Raw genomic sequence first — 22,528 nt, 5'->3', positions numbered from 1 at the left:
CGGGCGACCTCAGCGGCCGGATCATTCTTTGGAACTGTCCAGAATGTTCTTCAAACCAAGCGCGAACAACTGTGGGCCGATGAGATGGTGCATTGTCGTCCACAAATATGATTATTCTTTGGGAACATGAAGTCAATGAATGGCCGCAAATGGTCTTCAGGTAGCCGAACATAGCCATTTATAGTTAATGATCGGTTCAGCTGGACCAAAGGACGCAGTCCATTCCATGTAAACATAGCCCACACCATCAGATTGTACAGTGGCTCGTTGACAACTTGGCTCCATGGCTTCGTGGGGTCTGCACCAGACTCGAACCCTACCATCAGCTATTACCAACTGAAACCGGGACTCATCTGACCAGACCACGGATTTTTAGTCGTCTAGATCGCTACCGATGTGGTCACGAGCCCAGGAAAGGCCTTCCATGCGGCGTCGTGCTATTAGCAAAGGCACTCGCGTCGGTCGTCTGCTGCCACAGCCCATTAACGCCAAATTTCGCAGCACTGTCCTACACTTTCGTCATACGTCCCACAGTGACTTCTGCTGTTATTTGACGCAACGTTGCTTGTCTGCTAACACTGACAACTCCACACGCAAACGCTGTTGCTCTCGGTAGTTATATGACGGCCGTCGGTGAGAGGTTTTCTTAACTACCCCTGTCGCGTCCCCGAGCAGAGTGGGGAGCTTACCTCAGTCTTATCTGCTGCCTGAAGACCTCCAACATCGGCGACCTACTAAAGCTGCAATGTTTCAAAGATACAGGATTCGGTGAAGGAAATCAGATTCTATTCACGAGAATAGCGATCAAGTAAGAATAGGATCATTTCTCCGGCACTAACTAGCCTAGCCCCATATGACTGCTCTAGGTTCTATCTCCGTAGCTTGCTACTGCGGCTGTGAACTCATCCCAAGTTCGACGCTCGAGGCCTACATGCCGGCAGGCACTTCTTCAGAGAGGGCAGTGACACTGCTGATAACAGAGTAACGGAGTACTAACTGAGAGAGAGTGCTTTTGCGCCCTCCTATTTATATGACGCTTCCCCTGGGCTGTTGCCGCGGGACCTTCCTCGTGTTTGCTACTCGGCTCCGAGGAGTCGGCCCGAGATTTCTCTCATTTACACAGTGCGACTGCGTATCCGCGCTGGCTGCCGGTGCTCAATCGGGGCTTCAGAATACTTGTAACTAAGCAACTCGAGTGTTAGTTAAAATATCAATTAATCATATTTAGGTTTACGACGAGGTAATGCCTAAAATTTGGTTTTCCCGGCACACTGTTGACACTGTGGATCTCGGAATACTGAAATCGCTAGTGATATCCGGAACAGAAATCAAGTTCAAAGTCTGTTAGTTAGCCGTTTCGCATGAATCGCCTAAGTACAAATGAGAGCTCTGGCAATCCATCCTCTTCTTATGCGGTACTACCGCCACCTGCATATGTGATACCGCTATCCCACGCCTTTTTTCCACCTCAGAGTGCGTTTTTGAGAGAAATGATGTATATCCTGCCACGTACACGTTACGTGAAATGTACCTCACAGTGTGTCCCTTTTTTAAACTGATCTTTTCATTAAGTTTCTGCGCGGCCCCTCCCGCCGGAGGTTCGAGTCCTGCCCCGGGCATGGGTGTGTGTGTATGTTGTTCTTAGCATAGGTTAGTTTAAGTTGGTTTCTACATCTACATATATACTCTGCTAGCCACCAAGTGGTGTGTGGCGGAGGGCACAATTCGCGCCAAAGTTATATTTCCTCCCCTCTGTTCCACTCGCGGATCGCGCGAGGGAAAACGACTGTCTGAAAGCCTCAGTACGAGCTCTAATTTCCCTTATCTTTGAATGGTAATCATTGCGCGATTTGAAAGTTGGTGGTAAGTAATATGTGCTCTAAATCCTCGGCGAAGGTCGGATTTCGGAATTTAGTGAGCAGCCCCCTCCGTTTAGCGCGTCGTCTATCTGTAAGTGTGTCCCACGTCAAACTTTCAATGAGTTTAAGTACTGTGTAAGCCTAACGATCGATGAGCTATGCAGTTTGGTCCCTTAAGAACTCACACACATTTCTCTTTTTATTAAGTTTGAGGAAAGAAACAAATCATCGAAATTAATGAAAGTCTGGTTCACCGTCCACGTCTTATCTTCTGTGTCAGTTTCCTTGTCTGCCGCTTTAATAATCATGATGAACGATTATATCACTGCTCACACAGCAACAAACTAACTGCGCGCGACGGAAAACGACTTTTTCGCGAGCAGGTAGTTGGAGGAAGGTAAAGCAATCGTTATAGGTATGAAGGAAAAAATATTATTCTCTCCCGTTCATAGCAGGCGCACCTGAGAAACACTCTCCTCTGGTAATTTCCGTTCTCTATTGCGGCGCTGGTGACAGATTAACGGGAATAAGGGTGTGACAATGAACTGAATAGCTGAGTAGCAGCGCGGGATAGCCGCGCCGATTGAGGCGCCTTGCCACGGGTCACGCGGCTCCCCCCCCCCCCCCCCCGGCGGAGGTCCGAGTCCTCCCTCGGGCATGGGTGTGTGTGCGTAAGGACCGATGACCTCAGCAGTTGGGTCCCATAGCAACTTACCACAAATTTCCAAAAAATTGTACTGAATAACTGCGATACACTTCTCTAAACGCAAATCAATATGAGGCGTGAGAACGACGCCAACCACCTCTTCCATATGTCTGAAATAAACAAACGAAGCCGAACGCGGAAGAATCACAAACCTAATATGCTGTAACACCTTCCTACCAGCAACAACAGAAACGGCTTCGGCGGTCCCTGTACTCAACCAGAACTGTCAAGCACCTACCGACCACAGATACGAGAGAGCCGGCCGAAGTGGCCGTGCGGTTAAAGGCGCTGCAGTCTGGAACCGCAAGACCGCTACGGTCGCAGGTTCGAATCCTGCCTCGGGCATGGATGTTTGTGATGTCCTTAGGTTTAACTAGTTCTAAGTTCTAGGGGACTAATGACCTCAGAAGTTGAGTCCCATAGTGCTCAGAGCCATTTGAACCATTTTGAACAGATACGAGAACACTCCCGCAAGTGAATTTCTGGGGAGTGGCGTAAAGCAATATTAGTTCTACGTGGACTATTCGGAAAGTAAGGTCCGATACATCACGAAATGGAATCGACAGTGATAATCCGGTGAAGCTTTGCACAGACGTGTTGGGCAGTGTCTCTAGTATGCTTGTCGATCGCGTCACCTCGCTCTTTTTAGTTCTGAGCGCACAGTGACCAAGTAAAGATGCCTAGAACAACGATGTCTCCCGGCAAGTATGGGTGCCAGCTGCAAGGTTTCGCCTCATTTCATGTAACCCCGTATAAGGTATCTGTCACGCAGTTCCTTCTTCATGACACTTCTCTGCCACACATTGAAGAGGCAATGCGGACGCCCCTGCAGCGTTTTCGATTGGAAGTAGTTGATCACCCACCATACAGCGCGGACTTGTCTCCCTCTATCGTTCATCTCGGCTCACATGAATCGTTGGCTATGAAGACAACATTTCGGGACGACAACATTTCGGGACCGATAGGGAACTGCAGACCAATGTAGAGAAGTGGAGAAAAGCACAGGCGGTTAGCTTCTATCACGAGAGTATTGGAAAGTTTGTACAACGCTATGGCAAATGTCGATGTCGGAGTGACGACTGTGTAGAAAAATAACTGGAAGGTGTAGTAAACTGTTGTAAATAAAATATATCGCGCCGATCGAACCTTACTTTCCGAATAGCCTTCGTATTTAAAACGACAAATCAACCTTCCATCCTTCAACTGTAACTTATTTACTCTTGTTTGAAACTGTCTCTTCACCTCCTTTCCCTACACCTGCCCTTCCACGAGCATAATTATTGTATTCAAAAAGGAGAGGAGAGAGACTCGTTAGATTTTAAAATATCGTCACCTTTTGGATTGGGACTTCGCGTTTCACAGACTCGGACAGCTCCTGGCCCCTCTGTTGCCTCCAAAACGGAACTCCATTTCAGGTAGTGGGCTTGAGGTCCATTAGAAATGGAAAACTCCATTGATGGTCAAAAAATGGTTCAAATGGCTCTAAGCACTATGGGACTTAACATCTAAGGTCATCAGTCCCCTAGACTTAGAACTACTTAAACCTAACTAATCTAAGGACAGCACACACATCCATGCCCAAGGCAGGATTCGAACCTGTAACCGTAGAGGCAGCGCGGTTCCAGACTAAAGCGCCTAGAACCGCTCGGCCACAACGGCCTGCCCAATTATAGTCCTCTTTTGAAGCTTCGTATTTTGCTATCTGAGTCACAATGCGTGTCTCTCTGACGAGTCCAGACCGACGCTACGTTTCGAACGGTAGAGGAAGGTTTTCATTAAATTTGAAATCCAAATTAACGTTCTCGCCCCTTTTGATCTCTTTCTTTCACTCTGCCAACATAGCAAGTTAATTCTCAATTACTCATACAATCACTCAAGACAATCACGTATGGATACTCCAAATGGCTCCCACGGTACTTAATGAAATAGAACCAACTAACTTGTCCCGTCTAGCTTGAGGAGATTTCAGTGTAATCTTTACAATATATGACTTTAGCATTCCAGAAACGATACGGCGCAACAGACACGACTCACTAGTGACACATTTAATCAATTCATATGAAACGCACCGAAGGACACGTGTGAACCTGAGCCTTTTCCTTAATCTTATCGGCCGTTTCGTCCAGCTCTTACAAGGAAAGTATACCGAATTATTCAGTTACTACAAAACCAAATGTCAGCTTCATATAGGACGGGAAATTAGATGACCGCCATCACGGGTCGACTTCGTGCATATTTAAAACACGCAAATTCCCTCTATAAAATCAATTTAGCTCCATGTTCAAGATCCGCCGACGTGCTGTTGAAGTACAGGATCATCGGATCGTAAGATCAAGAAAATTTTCATACCCACCAAGGATGTCGTTTAAAAAAAGCCAAAGTAAGGCGAGGATTTTTCAAGGAAGAGAGTCACTTAGTTCAGATTGGCTTCGTGGCATGGCTGTCCCGGAGGCAGGCCTGCTTTTCGCGGCGTGTCGGAGTGGAGTCATTTCAGAATGGCCGCTCTGAGAGCCGTGGAGTCACATTCGTCCCTCCCATCACCTGAAAAGCAACCGAAGAGATCAGTGGATCGGTTGAACTCTGATAATCCGATATCACTGATATCTGTGAATGCTACTTTTCGGTAACAGGGATTTTTAGATGCAATTTGTCAGTTTGAAATTGCTGTTAATCAGTTCACAAACTGCATTCCTCCCCAACTTTAAAAATGCAGATTTTGCGATTTGTCACTGTAGATGTTACACTGCGATTAGTTGCATGTTGCAACTGCGTGATAAATCGCAGAAATCGCATTTTGACGTTGCGGAGGGATACAAGTTTATCTGCTAATTGGCATTTCTGCCCAGGCGAACTGTCTCAGTGCAACGGAAGTGTGAAAATTGGATATTTCTATAGTATGCCACTGATGTCATTAAGCTCTCTGAAAAGGGTAATAAATGAATATGAATTGCGCTGTATGTGAAAAATGAAAATTCCGTTCTCCCTTTTTTAAAGCTACCTAAATTTTCTGCCATGTGATTATTAATAAATGCTTGGTTAGGCCCATGACTTATAAGACTGATAATAATGCAAGTGAAAAGAATGGCAAGTACGGAACCTCCAGTTAAAACGTGACATTGGGATTAGCTTAAATGAAACATTTGAAGATACATGCCCAAGTTGAACTGTGTATAGTAGTGTTGAAAGAAACGTCCATCTTGTGAACACACTACCAGTACTGTTAAATGTACAGTTTAAGTTAAGTAGTGAACACTCGTCCCCAATCAACTTGTATTTTTCGTAATTTATGTGCGATGTAACTGTGTAAAACGCATCAAAATACTCCTCATAGCCTTGTCCCTTATCTAATGCACGTTTTCTGAATTTATTTTGCAGCTTCAGCTACATAATGGACCCCAATTGCCTTTTCCGTAGTTTATGTACAGTGTCTGCACATCACTGCTGCTGCCAGGTGAAACACCTTTTTTTCCTCTGAGAAAATTCGCATCTTGCTGTATAGATAGATAGCTAGGCAAGTATGTAGGTAGGCGGGTACGTAGGTACGTTACTCATCCACAGCTTAGTCACAAGGTTCTTAGAACGAAGTACGCACTAGTCCCGGATCTACGGACAAAACTTGGCAGTGGCGCCCCCTCCTCCCTCCCCCTCGAGCGTTTGCAGTAGGGCTTCAAAAATTTAAAAAAGAAAATCTATTTTTCAAAAATATGTTCATTTTGTAGCGCACATCTTCCTAAAGAGTTTTATGTATAAAACATGTTCGAAGAAATGTAAGGCATGTTATTTTGTCTTATGTGTGCCAAAGTGCAGTGCCACGCCTCTTCACACAACATTCTTCTACCGCACGTTGCTGTATTTCTCTCTGTGTATTTCAAATGTGTATATTTTGCAATGGAAGCCATCAAACCTATATTGGGGACAGTGGAAATCAAATTGTCCTGTGATGCCTCTCCTGCTCCCTGTCGGCCGGTTTGACATCCTATCCCCTTAAAAAACTGACAATTAATACTGGTTGGGATTACTTCTGAGCGAGAGAATAAGAATTCTTCAGAAAATATTCACTCTTAATTTCCTATTACCTAATAAATTTCTCGTTTGTGTGACGTTAAATTAACTATAGGAAACATAAAAGCAGTACAGACAAGAGACAAGCAAGACACTACACATTTCTTCAATCCTTAAGTCCCAGCATTTTTTTTTGTCTCTAATCTTGCTCTACACAGCGTGCTTCCCTTTCTGCAAAAGAATCTATTACCTCATCAAAGTTCGTCAAACGTTTTACTACATGAAAAATCAAAATGTCGTTGTCTAATACTGTAAAAGCTGTTAATAAGAATTGTATCCAAGACTGGTGTGGTTTCTCGATTTGAATACGTCTATTTTGTCACTGTCTACTAAATAAAACGAAGTAGGTCTTTCTAATATTGCAGCAATTGTAACGCACACCAAATAAGCTAGACTGTTTTTGCACAAATGGTCATTTTTTCTACCTCATTTCCACCAATAAAACGACAGAATATTGTTCGCGAGGTACCTATATCAAATGCCCAGAAGGCCTACTACGAGCAGAAAGTTTTATGTTAAGAAATAGTGTCATTTCATTTAATGCTCCACATAGTTTGTGTCATGCCTCCGTTTCTTGTTCTTCTTCCTCGTTCTAACAAACAATTTTGTCATCACAAATTCTGTAACTATTACTCCCATTGTCAAAACTTATTCTCCGGTCATCTTCACGAAACCTGCCAGAATCATCGGTTCAGTTCTCCCGCGTTTGTTCTCGGGTCAGGCGTTATTATGTGTGTGTACAACACGTTTTCCGCGCTGTTCTGAGAAAATGAACTTAAGCGACTAACCGGTGACTGTACAACTGGCCCTTAGTAGTATAGCGTCCTGAGAAAAATTTACTATCAAAATTCCATTTTCTTGGTTATAGCGAGAAGATAACAAGTAATCTTTCTTACCTGCTATTTCTGTTAGTCGGTTATATCCACTCTGGTAAGATGAATCTACAGATTTTCTTCATAATCATAACGCTTATCATTGGCATATCCAGTCAACCACATAAACAAACAGCGATCGGCATTTACCCTTTCGGATTTATGTGGGTCAACTCTTATAGCCCCGTCGCCTTCTGTCTGGGAGAAAGCTTTTTATTTCTAGGTGCGCCGGGATTTTCTTGGCTCAGACGTCACGTACACTATGCACGCATTCAAAAATCTGGTTATGATTCGTTCAGGAATCAACTCTGAATGTGTTCAAAAATATTACAAAACCAGTAGGAATGCGTTTCCAAATCATATGAACAATTGATAAACCAACGTGCGCTGGGTGCTAGGCGCGTTGTGAAACAAAGTGAATATGAATTTGGCCCCCGGCGCCCGAGGGAGATACCCCGGCATTATGGCATAAGCCGCCTTTATGGATTGGTGGTGCTCCATTCTGCATATACTACCTTGAATTTTATTGTGTATAATGATTCTTTTCGCATGTCTGTTACTTATTTGAAGCCTTCTCCGTGTCCCTTATTCAACAAGACTTTCAGACTGAAACACCCACCGTTGGTTCAAACTATGCTGACGTCACATTCAAAGAGAATGCAGGACCTTCTGGCAAGCTATCATTCATCTGTAGATAGGAGCAGAAGTTGCATTTAGGGCAGCAAGTCCAATAGTCACCATAAATAGCATTCCGCAGCTTAATCTGGTCACCTTTCATGGCGTCTTCCTATTGAGTCTGACATCCCTACCCCACCCTTGTCACAGTTGGGCTGCCACAAGGGACAGTTCTCACTCCTACACTGTATGCTGTGAACACCAAAGATCTGGGAACAGCTCTTCGCACATCGGCTAAAATACTTTAGTACACAGACGGTGTTTGTACTCTCACTCCGCTTCTTTTGCTGATTGTGAAGTCGCGTTTTCCTCTGCTATGCCCTGTCTGAAAACCTGGCTCCGAGAACACAAATGGAAGCTTCGTCTGGTAAGTCACACCTCGTTGTATTTTCTACGCGTTCCCGACAGAACGATCCTAGATCCTAAGCGCTACCCAGTGCGGTAGCAGGCTCGGTTCTTGGGCGTCGTATCTGATTCTCTTTCGTCATGCTACAGTGACAACGTAATAAGTGTGGTGTATTTGGAATACTTCAGCACTTTAAGCCTTTAACAGCAGAAGAGATCTTGAAGAAAGCACCAATTATTATCAGTGCTTAGCAAGACTATTTGGAAGAAAGCCTAGGTGACGAACTGGTGCAGTTTGCTGAGCTGCTCAAAACAGATGTTAGCAAAAAAGCACGAGCCCCTAGAACTGCAGTTTGACAAATTTTTAATGGAGGACTTATTAGAAACGTGTTTCCCAAATGTAGAAATAGTCTTACTCATTTACTTGTCTTCGATTATCATCAACTGCAGTGTACAACGTTCTTTTCCAGCAGTAAAGAGCATTAAAACTGTTATGGAACACCATGGGACAAAAGTGCGTAAACGACCTCAAAGAAGGTAGAATGTGATTTGCTTAGAAACATTGAGTAGCGTAATCTCTAAATATGCTCAAATAAAATGAGAAAAGCTTTCTTTTTTTATTTCATATCCTATGTCTTGGGGCCCAAAGCAAACCGAGGTTCTCGACTTAGCATTTGCTACAGTCCCTGCGCTGGCTGAAGCCGGCACTAGCGCCACTACTTTTTTTTGCAAATGTACCGTCATCTTTGCAGTTTTGCAGACATCGTCCCTGAAGGAGAACACAAGAAAACCGCCCAACTCCTGAAACGAGGCAAAGACAGTTGTCAGTCAGTTTAGTACCGACTCACTGAACTTTCCTCTTGTATTGAGAAAACACTGGAATGATAACTTAAACAAGTACTGGAGTGAGGACTGGAATCATGCTATCTCTTGGCTTCTTCCCAACCCGCGTTTAGAAAGGGAAACTGCACAGTTTCTAACATCCCGCTTTTGTCGACTGATATCTTACAGCCTTTTCGAAGAACAATATGACCACAATTGTGTTTCTGGATATCAGAGAGGCCTATGACAATGTAAACATAGATATTTTGCTCCACAAACTGAGAGTTCTCGGTGTCCCAACAAAAATAGTTTGTTGACCAGGACGCATGACTGCGGTAAGAAAGGTTAGGGTAGAAAGACCGGACCCCGCATTGTCTCCCACGAAAGGTATTTATCAGTCCTCTACTGTGTGCTGTGTACACTACGGATCTGGGGACAGCTCTTCCCATAAGGAGTAAAATACTTTGCACTCAGAGGATGTTGTTTGTATACTCACTCCAATTCTTTTTCTGAATGTGAAGCAGCACTTGCCTCTGCCATATCGTGTGAGATCCGAGCACACGGCATGGAAGCTTCGACTACTAAGTCACACCTTGTTGTATTTTCTACACGTTCCAGTCCACGGTTTCCTGCCAGAATGCTCCTAGATCTTAAATAGAACCCATTGTCATTGCAAGCTCGATTCTTGGACGTCTTACTTGAGTGGCCGTGACCAAGTGTTAAACATTATCTGAGCAGTCTCCCGAGTTTGGTAGGGCTCTGACCCCACCCACTTACTGACGTCCTGCGAAGTCTTAATTAGGTCAAGACTTGACTATGCTAGTATGGCGTTCCGTATTGTACGAAAGAAAACTAGACAAATTACAGTTTAGAATTATTCGACAATGTTTAGGCGCTATGAGCTCTACCCCTACTACGAACGCCCTCTTAATTGAAGTCCATGAAATGCCCTTAGATATCAGAAGGCAGCTGTTGGTGGACAAATTTCTACTTAATACGATGTTTCTTTTTTTTTTCAAATCGTCCTTGCATTGCAGTCTGGAGGCCCTTAACTTATTTTACCGAAATTCTCCTCTTAACGGCTACTCCCCTTGCCCAGGTGATTAGCCTGGAACATGGGGTCACCTGTCAACAAAAGTTCTCAGTACAAGTTCGGTCACTATCTATACGCACAGTTACTCAGTTCTCTCCCACGTAGTGCATATACATACAGGCGCCACATCACTAACGAAAAATTCATGCATCTATCGCACTGTAATGTGCCAAGCACACCAGAAATGTTCGGACTCTTGCACAGATATACTGGTGGTTCCAAATTTATAGCCGGCCGTGGTGACCGAGCGGCTCTAGGCGCTTCAGTCGGGAACCGCGCTGCTGCTACTGTCGCAGGTTCGAATCCTGCCTCGGGCATGGATGTGTGTGATGTCCTTAGGTTAGTTAGGTTTACTTAGTTCTATGTCTAGGGGACTGATGACCTCAGATGTTAAGTTCAAATGGCTCTGAGCACTATGGGACTTAACATCTTAGGTCATCAGTCCCCTAGAACTTAGAACTACTTAAACCTAACTAACCTAAGGACATCACACACATCCATGCCCGAGGCAGGATTCGAACCTGCGACCGTAGCAGTCCCGCGGTTCCGGACTGCAGCGCCTAGAACCGCACGGCCACCGCGGCCGGCTCAGATGTTAAGTCCCATAGTACTTAGAGCCATTTGAATCATTTGAACCAAATTTATAAAAGGGAGAAAATGTGGGATATGCTTTCCACTGTCCACAAATACAAATCTCAAAAATGCTTCTGTTCTGGCGTAACCACAAGCGCCGGAAGGAAGAGGAAGAACGCAAGACCAGAGAAGGCGGTGAGTCGACGTCGGCCAATAGCCCGCTGACAAGGAGCGCGCCACGATAGGAGCGGCAAGTAGCCGAAGTGGATATAAGCGACGCTACTGCCAGCCTCTCACGGACATTAGCGGACAGTATTGCCAGAGTATTAGCGAGGCCTAGCGGAGAGTGCTACGGCAACAGTTAGTAGTGTTCCGTATCAATTGCTTACTTGGACACTGTCTATAGCGACGAACATTAACGTTGGCATGTCGCCTATTGCTTCCGACACTTGACGTAAATACAAGTTAAGTATTGTCAATCTTCTTAGTTGAAATAAAGAACTGTTAATGTTATTAGCTTGAATTGTTGTATAGCATTCCGAGAACGCAGCATCTTTAGGCACCCTATACGAGACGAGTGGGCAAGACCCCACAGCTGAAAGAAACATCTGTGTTTTCTGAAAAAGCTGTAGCTGTACCATAAGCCTCAAAACATGTCAGCTCCCTTCGGATTTCCAAGGTCCTCATTTTATCTGATTCTACGTCGGTTTTAAAATCTCTAAATCACTAGAAGTCGACTTCAAAACTAGCATCATGACCTTGGCAATCATTTGACAGTGCATCCAGTGTGAAATTTAAAAACGATAGAATTACATTGTTTTACGTCTCACTACTGCTTCATTCATAATGATGAGAGCAATATGTTGCTAAAGAAGCTCCAGAATTCGGAACTTCTGTCAAACTCAAACCATCGCCTCTTGAACGGCATCGTCTGGCTACAAAAATGCCTTTCAACAATGGTAAGATTTCTGGAACATGTCTCAGTATTTCAAGGCAAGCACGTTATTCCTCATAGACCCTGGTTTCACGATGTTCGTCTATCCTGAGGGCTGATATTCACTATTTGACGTGTGAAGTTCAACAACGTCAGTTTTCCTACGCCCTCTCACTGCACTGGAATCATTACAACTCCGTTCTGTGACTGCACTAACACTACAGAAGGTGGTATTAATCGCATCCTCTTTGCATGTACAAAACGTGAGAGGCACAGACTATCGTTTTTGCAACAATTACGTCGCCTAAACGTAGCGGTTCGTACGAGTGCTGCTATTGAGCGCTCATTGAGTACTCCCACATGTACAAAATACCTTTTTAAATTTTTACGAGCTGCCAAGATATCTCTGTAGTAATTATCCTTTATTGGAAACTATGTTAACCATCGTTTCGTGTTAACACGTGTCATATATGCAGTTATTTTAATTAAGGCGTGAAACATTTGTATTTCTATTTTTCCTATTCTTTTCATTTCTTAAATTTGTGGTGCCAGAACAATAAACTTTGTTAAACCACAGTGAAAATTTTTACTCGGTGTGTTAAAAGTGTACTTGTATCTTTATTTACGAGGGGCGTTCAATAATTAATGCAACACACTTTATTTCTGAAAGCATTTTGGCTTTATTCAGGATTTCAATACACTATACTATTTCCCACTCTTTTGGCTAAAAACCGTATTTTTCAACTTAATCCCCGTTCAAAGCGACGGCTTGTGTGCCCACATGGTACCAGTAAAAGTACTTTTCGACGTCAGAGCCAACGCCTTGCCACATCAGTAACCTCCTCATCGTCCACGTACTGCTTCCCACGCAGTGCATCCTTCATTGAGCCAAATACGAGGGCCGTTCAGAAAGTAACCTCCGGTTGATTTAAAAAAATACACCAAGTTAAATAAAAATATTTTAATATATACATCTTACAACTACATCTTTGCACTATTTTTCTACATAGTCTCCATAGCGATTGAGGCACTTATCGTATCTCTTCACAAGCTTTGAAATTCCTTCTGCATAAAAATCACCCGCTTGTGCCTGGAGCCAATCTTGCTGTCACTATCTCGTACAAGAGAGTCTTAGAAATCTGTGGAAAACCAGTAGACAACTCCGACATTGAGAAACGTCGATTTTCACGAACTTTTGCATCAACTGTCTGAACGAGTTCGTCAGTCACCAATGATGGTCTACCACTCCTCTCTTCATCATGAACGTTTTCTCGTCCACTTTTAAATAAACGTACCCATTCACGGACAACTCCTTCACTCATAACTCTTGGTCCGTACACGGCACAAAGCTCACAATGAATAGCTGCTGCAGAATATCCTTTGGCTGTAAAAAACCTTATGACAGCACGCACTTCACATTTGGCGGGGTTTTCTATTGCAGCACACATTTCAAACTGCCACAAAAACTAAACTAGCGCAGGTACGACGTTCACTCGACCACGGCTTGATGCCGACTGACCTGTTGAGTGCGTGAACGCACAGATGGCGTCGCTACTCCCCCCACAACCCGCACTGTGACCAATCGGAGGTTACTTTCTGAACCGCCCTCGTAGATGGAAGTCGGCAGGTGGGAGATCAGGGCTGTATGGTGGCTGACGACGAACACTCCAAGAAAGTTTTCTGAGTTCCTCTCGGGTGCCCAGACTTATGTGAGGCCTTCCTTTATCAAGGAGAAGGAAAAGTTCGTTTGCATTTTTGTGACGATGAAAACTGAAACCAACAACTGTATTGTAATTCAAACGTCGTTTATTCAGAACATGCATTAACGACGTTTGAACTACGGTACAGATGTTGGTTTCAATTTTCATTATTCACATACTTCAGGAAAATGCTGAAGTCGTTTCTTCAATTTCCTGGCCGGCCGTTGTGGCCGAGCGGATCTAGGCGCTTCAGTCTGGAACCACGCGACCGCTACGGTCGCAGGTTCGAATCTTGCCTCGGGCATGGATGTGTGTGATGTCGTTAGGTTAGTTAGGTTTGTAAGTAGGCTGTTTTTGGTTTCTTATTGGTAACGCCACGTAGCGCTCTGTATGAAAATCACTGGCTGTGCTTTGTACAGTCTGTGGCTAGTTTGCATTGTTGTCTGCCATTGTAGTGTTGGGCAGCTGGATGTGAATAGCGCGTAGCGTTGCGCATTTGGAGGTGAGCCGCCAGCAGTGGTAGATGTGGGGAGAGAGATGGCGGAGTTTTGAAATTTGTAAGACTGGATGTCAATTATGACTATTAAGGTAAATACATCGTTTGTTCTCTATCAAAATCTTTCATTTGCTAACTATGCCTATCAGTAGTTAGTGCCTTCAGTAGTTTGAATCTTTTATTTAGCTGGCAGTAGTGGCGCTCGCTGTATTGCAGTAGTTCGAGTAACGAAGATTTTTGGTGAGGTAAGTGATTTGTGAAAGGTATAGGTTAATGTTAGTCAGGGCCATTCTTTTGTAGAGATTTTTGAAAGTCATATTGCGTTGCGCTAAAAAAAAAAATATTGTGTGTCAGTTTAAGCACAGTCTTGTATAATTTTTCATAACGGGACGTTTCATATGTCGACTCTTAGCCGAGGATACCTCACTGGAATATTCTGATTTTTCTTGTAGTTTGTGTAATTAGTGTAGCTTTTGTTTATTGCTAGCGCGTATAATTATAGAGAGAATTTCCTTTGTAGTTGTAGTTTTTCGTTGTTGTACACAGTTGTGGCATGCATGTAGAGTTGCCCCAAGTATTTCGCAGCTGCGCTTGCAATTAACTAGATATTATTTTCAATGCTATGTTAATGTGTTTTGTTATTTTGCTCTTCAAACTGTGCTTTTCTGTGTTGTCGTGTGAAATATTGCGACAATAATGGCGTGTGAAAAACGTAATACTAGGCTTCAAAGTAAACTGAGAAATGACAGTGAAGACGAAAGCAGTGTGTTAGCGCCGCAGAGTAATGAATTAACTAATGTTCAAAGTAGTAACTTGGTAATTGTGCATGGGGAAATGGAGCGGGCTGCAAGTAATGGTGTAGGCAGTGAAACAATTAGTGAACAGGGAAGCATTATCGATCGATCGGTCGGCAACAGCTCGCCTCAGGAATCCGAAATGACAGAAGACAATATTGCAAATACTGTAGACTCAGGTTTTTGGTCCTTACCGTTTTCTCAAATGAGTCAAGACACATTTTCTGCTTGTCAAAACGTGAATGTTGCCGGTGAAAATGCACTGCCAAAAAGCATAGAGAAACACATTCCAGACACTAATACATTATTATTGCAATTAATGCAGCAAATGAAACAAAATCAGAGACAAACACAGCAACAGTTAGACACAATGGAACAAAATCTTCAAAAGTTAGACACAATGGAACAACACCAGAGACAAACACAGCAACAGCTTCAAAAGTTAGACTCATTGGAACAAACTCTTGAACAAACACGTGAAGATTTAACTACTGAGTTACATAAAATCGAATCGAAATGTCAAAAAGTCTGTAACGACGTAAAAGCACAATTTTGTGAGCATTTCCAACCTATTTTTTCGCGTCATGAAAATGCATTACAGAATCACGAAGCAGCCATAAAAGAACTGCAAACTATTGTTCATGAAAATCACGACACCTTGCAAGCTAAAATTGACTCAGTTGCATCTACCGATTCGGTTATGCAACTTGCAAAAACTCAGGAAAACTTAAAAGACACAGTAGATACGATTTCAACACAAATGGACACTCTGAAACTTGGTTCAGAAAAACACACAGAGGAAATAATTTCACAATCGGGTAAAGTAGCTGAACTTTCAGATCAGTTCACTAACTTATCTACAAAGGTAGATGATGATCTGAATGACACAAGACCTGTAGCCTTCACTGACACTGAAGAGTACGAACAAATCAGAAAATTCAAACAAAATCAAAATCAAATCAATACACAGTACAAAAGAGAAATCCAGGAAGTACAAGATCAGCTGACACAGGTAATACAAGAATTACGTATTCCAGAGGACACTCGCGCTCCAGTACGGGAAGATGGACATAGAAATACGGAACAACCACAAAATAATAACACAGGACACTTCGGAAATTATGAAAGAAATTGGCAAGGCGCATTGGATTTTGAGATGGAACCGCCGAAACGAAGTAACAATGAGCGATGTGCGACTCACCGACACGATGATTTTGACTATAAGCTGTTCATTACTACACGTAAATTCAAAACGTTTAAGAATTCTGACAACGACATTCATCCACAAGCATGGCTTCATCAATTCTCTCATTGTTTTCCTCCCAACTGGTCATTGGAGCAAGATTAGAATTTATGTGTGGCTACTTGGAGAATGAACCAGCTGTAAGAATGCGATCGGTCATTCACGATTGTCACAGTGAAGGAGAATTTTATCATGCCTTCCTCTCAGCATATTGGTCTCAAGCTACACAAGACCGAGTAAAACATAGCATCATAATGATGAAACATTTCGAACAATCTGAATTCTCCAATCTTGTGAAATATTTTGAAGACATGTTGCACAAGAATCAGTACCTGTCAAACCCATACAGCCCCTCAGAACTCATCCGGATTTGCTTAATCAAATTACCTGAACATTTACGACATATTATTTTGGCAGGACGTTGCAAAGATAACATTGAAGCTTTGCAGGGACTGTTACAAGAATTGGAAATTGACACTGACAATCGCGGAACGCGAAAACAGGAACACAACAATTACAGGTCACATCCGTCACAATTCCGCGATGAAAGAAATAATAACTGGACATGACAAGGCTATTCTCACAACACAAATCGTGACCAAAAGAGACACCACCCGTATGACAACCGTTGGCAGAGTAGTAATAATTACAGGGAAAGATCAACTCTCCACGGTAATGACTGTCACAGAGACAATCAGAGAAACAGACAATATGGGGACCAAAATAAATATTATCAAGGGAGACAGAATAACTTTAGACGCAACGGACCAGCGCACAGTTACGATTCAGGGAGAAGTTCTCCACCACGTGACCGACAAGAAAGTAACTATGGAATCTACCGACATGACGACAGACGATATGATCGTAACGACAGAGCTGAATTGCATCAGAACTGGCGGGATTCAAACAGAGCAGGGCCCTATCGACAAGGTGAATTTGTAGAAGTTAGGTCTCCAAACCCCAATAACGGCGCGCGCCAACAAAGAGACAATAGGCAATGACTCATACCGGTGGCAGCCACAAAACGTACGTATGAAACTGACGACGCAGCTGCCGTAGCTAGTAATTACGTAAAAATGGAAGACATTAGGGACATCTTACTCGAGGAACACGACGTAAAACATAACAACATTGCATATCCTGTGATTCACATTACAGTAAATGACGTAAAATTTACGGCAGTACTTGACTCTGGAAGTCCCATTTCAGTAATTAGTGAAACAGCCTTTAGCAAATGCAACCAATCGAACGATTGTCCCACACTTCCGTTATGTAAGATTAAATTACAATGTGCAATCTTTGGAAAAAGTGTAGATGTACGCCAACAAACCAACTTAGAATTCTTTTGTCAAAGCCACAGCTTCTCTATGAGCTTTCTTATTGTTCCATTATTGTCGACGGAAATTATATTGGGAGTAGACTTTTTGAATGAATACAAAGCAATCTTAAACTTTCACGATGCTGAAATAAGTTTAGAGAAAGAAGGTAAGTCAATAGCTTTGAAATTTGAAGATTGGCTCTCAAACCTTGACGAGGAAATTAATCGGCTTTACCTTCTGTTAGACAACAGTTCGGAATTTTCTACGGAACTAGACACTAACAATCACTCTGCAAGTACTGACAGGGATGATTTAGACGGCATATTTGATACTAATGAGTTAATTCAGAATAAAATTCAAACAATTGAGAATTGTAATGACACTGATAGGCAGGACCTTTTTGAGATTTTACAAGCACATTTCTCAGTTTTTACTCACAAAACAGGAACAATCAAGGGATTTCAATACCAATTTCGTGTTCGTGAGCATACTAAATTTTGTGTTAGACCATACGTAATTCCGGCACATTATAGGGACCGTGTTAGAACAGAAATACAATCTATGCTAGACAAGGGCATTATTGAGCCTGCAGTAAGCTCATACAACAATCCATTACATGTTGTTGAGAAGAAAAATGGATCGATCAGGCTTGTCTTAGATTCGAGACAAATCAATACTATCATTATTGCTGAAACAGACAGGCCGCAAACATTGGAAGAACTTCTTCAAAATTTTAATGGTGTGAAAGTGTTGTCTTCTATTGATCTCAGATCCAGCTTTTATCAGATCGAACTTCATCCAGAATGTAGAAAACACACAGCTTTTCTTTGTTTCGGCGTTTGTTATCAATTTCGGAAACTTCCTTTTGGTTTGAACATTTCTTCGGCAGTGTTCATTCGCGTGCTAAATTCCATATTACCTGAGTTCTTAAAACGTCACATTACCTTATATGTGGATGATATTCTAATAGCAGAAGCTTCATGGGAACAAAATAATCGCATCCTCAACAGTTTGTTACGTATTTTTGCAGAATTTGGAATTACAGTTAACTTGGAAAAGTCTGAATTCGGTAGGTCAAAGGTGAGGTTTTTGGGACATATTATTTCTTCTGAAGGCATTCAGCCGGATCCTGAAAAGTTAGAAGCAATCAGAGCCATTCCAGTTCCATCTACAAAAAGACAAGTCCGCAGTTTTCTAGGTCTCGTAAATTTTTACCATCGTTTTCTGAATATGCAAATTCTAGTTACACCAAAACTTTGTTCTCTCACTGGAAAATATACTATTTGGAACTGGGACGAACAAGCACAGTTGGAATTCAATTCTTTGAAAGAATCGTACTTTAAGAGTTATGAAATGTGTGTAAATGCGCGAATGTATCACAATGCCGACGAAAACTTTTTGAACACTGTTATATTCATAGGATTTTGTTTCTACACATTTGTAACGCAAATTCTCAGCCTGTGAACTTTTTATATATGAGACTGCCACTGTAGCGGAAACTGCTGTCGTAAATATTTCGGTAAGAAAGTTAAGTGACTACCTGCACGTAATGCGCCATGGGCACCCAACTGCGCGACAGTCACCTGGAAAAAAGCCATTAATGTGTGCCTTTCAGAGGCACAGGTGGAGAAAAAAAAAGGAGGTCATTATCCTCGCTGTTGACATTTCTTTGTCGACAGCATCGCAAATACGACACGCTCAAACTTGAAAACATATGATAATACTGTGGCGCTCTTAATTTATGATATTTACTAAAATGCCTAATGAAATGATGAGCTACATTTTACATCTATTGTCTTTCTAGTTGAGAGATTGCTCATTTTGTTTAATATCTGGTCTCCAGCCGTGTTGCAGCATTGGTTTTATAAAATAAACTTAAATGCATCTGCTAATGTGAACACTTTCTGTCAATAGATCTATTAAATAATTATTTTCTGATCCACATTCTTCGAAAAAGGAGCTCTTGGAATGGAAAGAACAATAAGAAGGGACTAATAACAGTAACTGCATTTATAATTTTCTTATCAAGTACTTGGTAATTTTTTGTAGAATTAGTTTTTGTGGTGCACCACTTTAATTATATAGACATTAAGATGTGAATATACATTTCCCTTATCTGCATTGTTGTCTTTAGTGTACTTTTTTTTTTGCTTGAGCTATGTCATGTTTAGATATAAGTTATTGCATTTGCTGCTGCTGTTGGCCAGGCATAGTGCTACTAATTTTCACTTTTCATTCTCTGTTAAGCCAGTTTTACTACTGATTTATTTTTCTTGTTGCTGCACATTGGCTCATATTAGTTGTAATTTTGCATTTTATCTGTTAATTTAGATTTACTGCTGCTTGCTTTGCACTCTGCATTTTTTTGTCATTGCTATTTGTGTTAATTGTTTTGTGCTGCTACATTGCCTCGTCCCTTAGTTTAGCATCTGAGCTCAGTAGATTTAAGTTAGCTTAAGATGGGGTAGGGTATATGTGAGAACGAGTTGTGATGAATTGGAATAAATGCATTGAGAAGCTATAAGAAAATGGTTTGGCCAAAAAAGAATTTTAAAAGAGGATGTGAACAGAATATAGAAAGCATGCTTGGATAGGATTTTTTTGATGGAAACAAATGTTGCAATAAGACGACAGATCTATGGAATGAAGTTTCAGGTTGGACTGCAGTACCAAATGTTACACTGAAAACAAACCCTGCCCTTTCCTCTTGTGTTATTCTGCTATGTGTTTGTGTACTCTTGTATATTTGTGTTTTTCCTGTCTTTATGTGTTTAGCTGATATGAGTTATGTTGTGGAATTTTTCTAATAATATGTTATTTTCCTTGAAAAGATGTTTAGACATTATTTATTCTGTTTTGTTTTAATGCTCATGTGTGAAGTTGATATTTCAAAAGTTATTCGGATCTTTTATGTATGTACTTATGTCATATTTCCTGTAACACTGATATATATGTTATTTCGATTATTTTGTAAAGCCTGTATTACTACAAATGTTATCTGTATTGTTATGTTCTTTAATGATGTATTTTGTACCTTTGTAATTGTATTCTTATGTTATAAAATTGTAACTGACACCAGTTCATCAAATAACTTGTAAGTTCCATTTCACTGCACACGTTTCTGTTGATCATAGTATATGGACAATATGTGAGAAGTAGGGACTGTTAGTGTTTGCACGTGTGTTAATAATTCAGCAAGGGACTGGATAACAGCATTGCTGGTTCTGAGGACAATTCCAAAAACTTTGTGAGTGCACAAGTGGTGGTTGATGGACTTGCTATATTCTCCGCAAGACTCTTCGATGGTGATTGTGCACCTGCACAGTCGCAACAGATGGCTGCTGGCCGTCTCTAGAAGGACTGCAGTAGGTCTGCACCTTTGATGACCAACCAATACCATTATTTCTACAAGGACCCCAGTGGGTCTGCAGTTCTGGTGGCCCACCAATACCGTAATCTCTACCAGGACTACAGTGAGTCTGCTCTGTGATGACCTACCTACCAATAGTCTTCAAAACTTCGAATGACTCTGTTGTGGGTTTGCTCTGTTGTGGCCCATTACCTGTCTGCATGTGAAGAGTCACCACTGTCATTTCGTTGGAAGGACAACACTACTTCTTCAAGACTGAATGGAAATCCACTACTTCCATGTGCATTCTCTTCTACTGCTCAGACTTTGAGAAAAACACTGCTATTTTACCGTGATGAATGATCAGGACTGTCTTTATGGACTGTGAGAAAATTTTAGCTTTTGACTAACATTGTATCAATAAGTGTGTGCATTTGATAGCTTTGTTATTGTAATTATGAAAAATTTTATCAAATCGTTACTGGCCACTGCCCAAAACAATTTGTAAATTTTTTTGTGGGGAGCATGGGGGCTATGTAAGTAGGCGGTTTATGGTTTCTTATTGGTAACGCCACGTAGCGCTCTGTATGAAAATCACTGGCTGTGCTTTGTGCAGTCTGTGGCAAGTTTGCATTGTTGTCTGCCATTGTAGTGTTGGGCAGCTGGATGTGAATAGCGCATAGCGTTGTGCATTTGGAGGTGAGCCGCCAGCAGTGGTAGATGTGGGGAGAGAGATGGCGGAGTTTTGAAATGTGTAAGACTGGATGTCAATTATGACTATTAAGGTAAATACATCGTTTGTTCTCTATCAAAATCTTTCATTTGCTAACTATGCCTTTCAGTAGTTAGTGCCTTCAGTAGTTTGAATCTTTTATTTAGCTGGCAGTAGTGGCGCTCGCTGTATTGCAGTAGTTCGAGTAACGAAGATTTTTGGTGAGGTAAGTGATTTGTGAAAGGTATAGGTTAATGTTAGCCAGGACCATTCTTTTGTACAGATTTTTGAAAGTCAGATTGCGTTGCGCTAAAAAAAAAAATATTGTGTTTCAGTTTAAGCACAGTCTTGTATAATTTTTCATAAGGGGACGTTTCAGGTTTAAGTAGTTCTAAGTTCTTGGGGACTGATGATCTCAGATGTTAAGTCCCATAGTGCCCAGAGCCATTTGAACAATTTTTTCAATTTCCTGAGGGTAGCACAATACACTTCCGAGTTGATGGTTGCGTCATAAGGGGGGACATTAAACAGAACAACTCCTTCAGAATCCGAGAAAAGACCGTCGCCATGACTTTGCCTGCTTTGAGTGCTGCTTGGAACTTTTTCTTCAGAAGAGAGCTGGTATGGCGCCACTCCATGGATTGCCTTTTTGTTTTGGGTTAGAAGTGATCAACGCATGTTTCTTCCCCTGTGACAATGTTCGACGGAAAATTTTCAGTCTTTTTATGTCCAGTTTTGTGGTTACGCTCTGCAGGACTTCGGCCGTTCACTTGCGTAATAAAATAAAACACAGTCGTCGTTTTAATGTTATGGTAATACACTGCAACCAGTTTCGGTGACTGAATACACAATCTTCAGGCCTTAACTTGCTGAGGGGTGAACATCAATAGCATACACGATCCCATCAGTGGCTGCTGTAGAATACTGTAAAATCGATGTTGTGATTGCAGCCATCAACAACGGACGTGCAGCTG

The sequence above is a fragment of the Schistocerca nitens genome, chromosome 7 (genome assembly GCF_023898315.1).
Source record: "Schistocerca nitens isolate TAMUIC-IGC-003100 chromosome 7, iqSchNite1.1, whole genome shotgun sequence".
NCBI lineage: Eukaryota > Metazoa > Arthropoda > Insecta > Orthoptera > Acrididae > Schistocerca > Schistocerca nitens.
The sequence above is the reverse complement of the archived record's forward strand: the minus strand, read 5'-3'. Positions refer to the sequence as shown.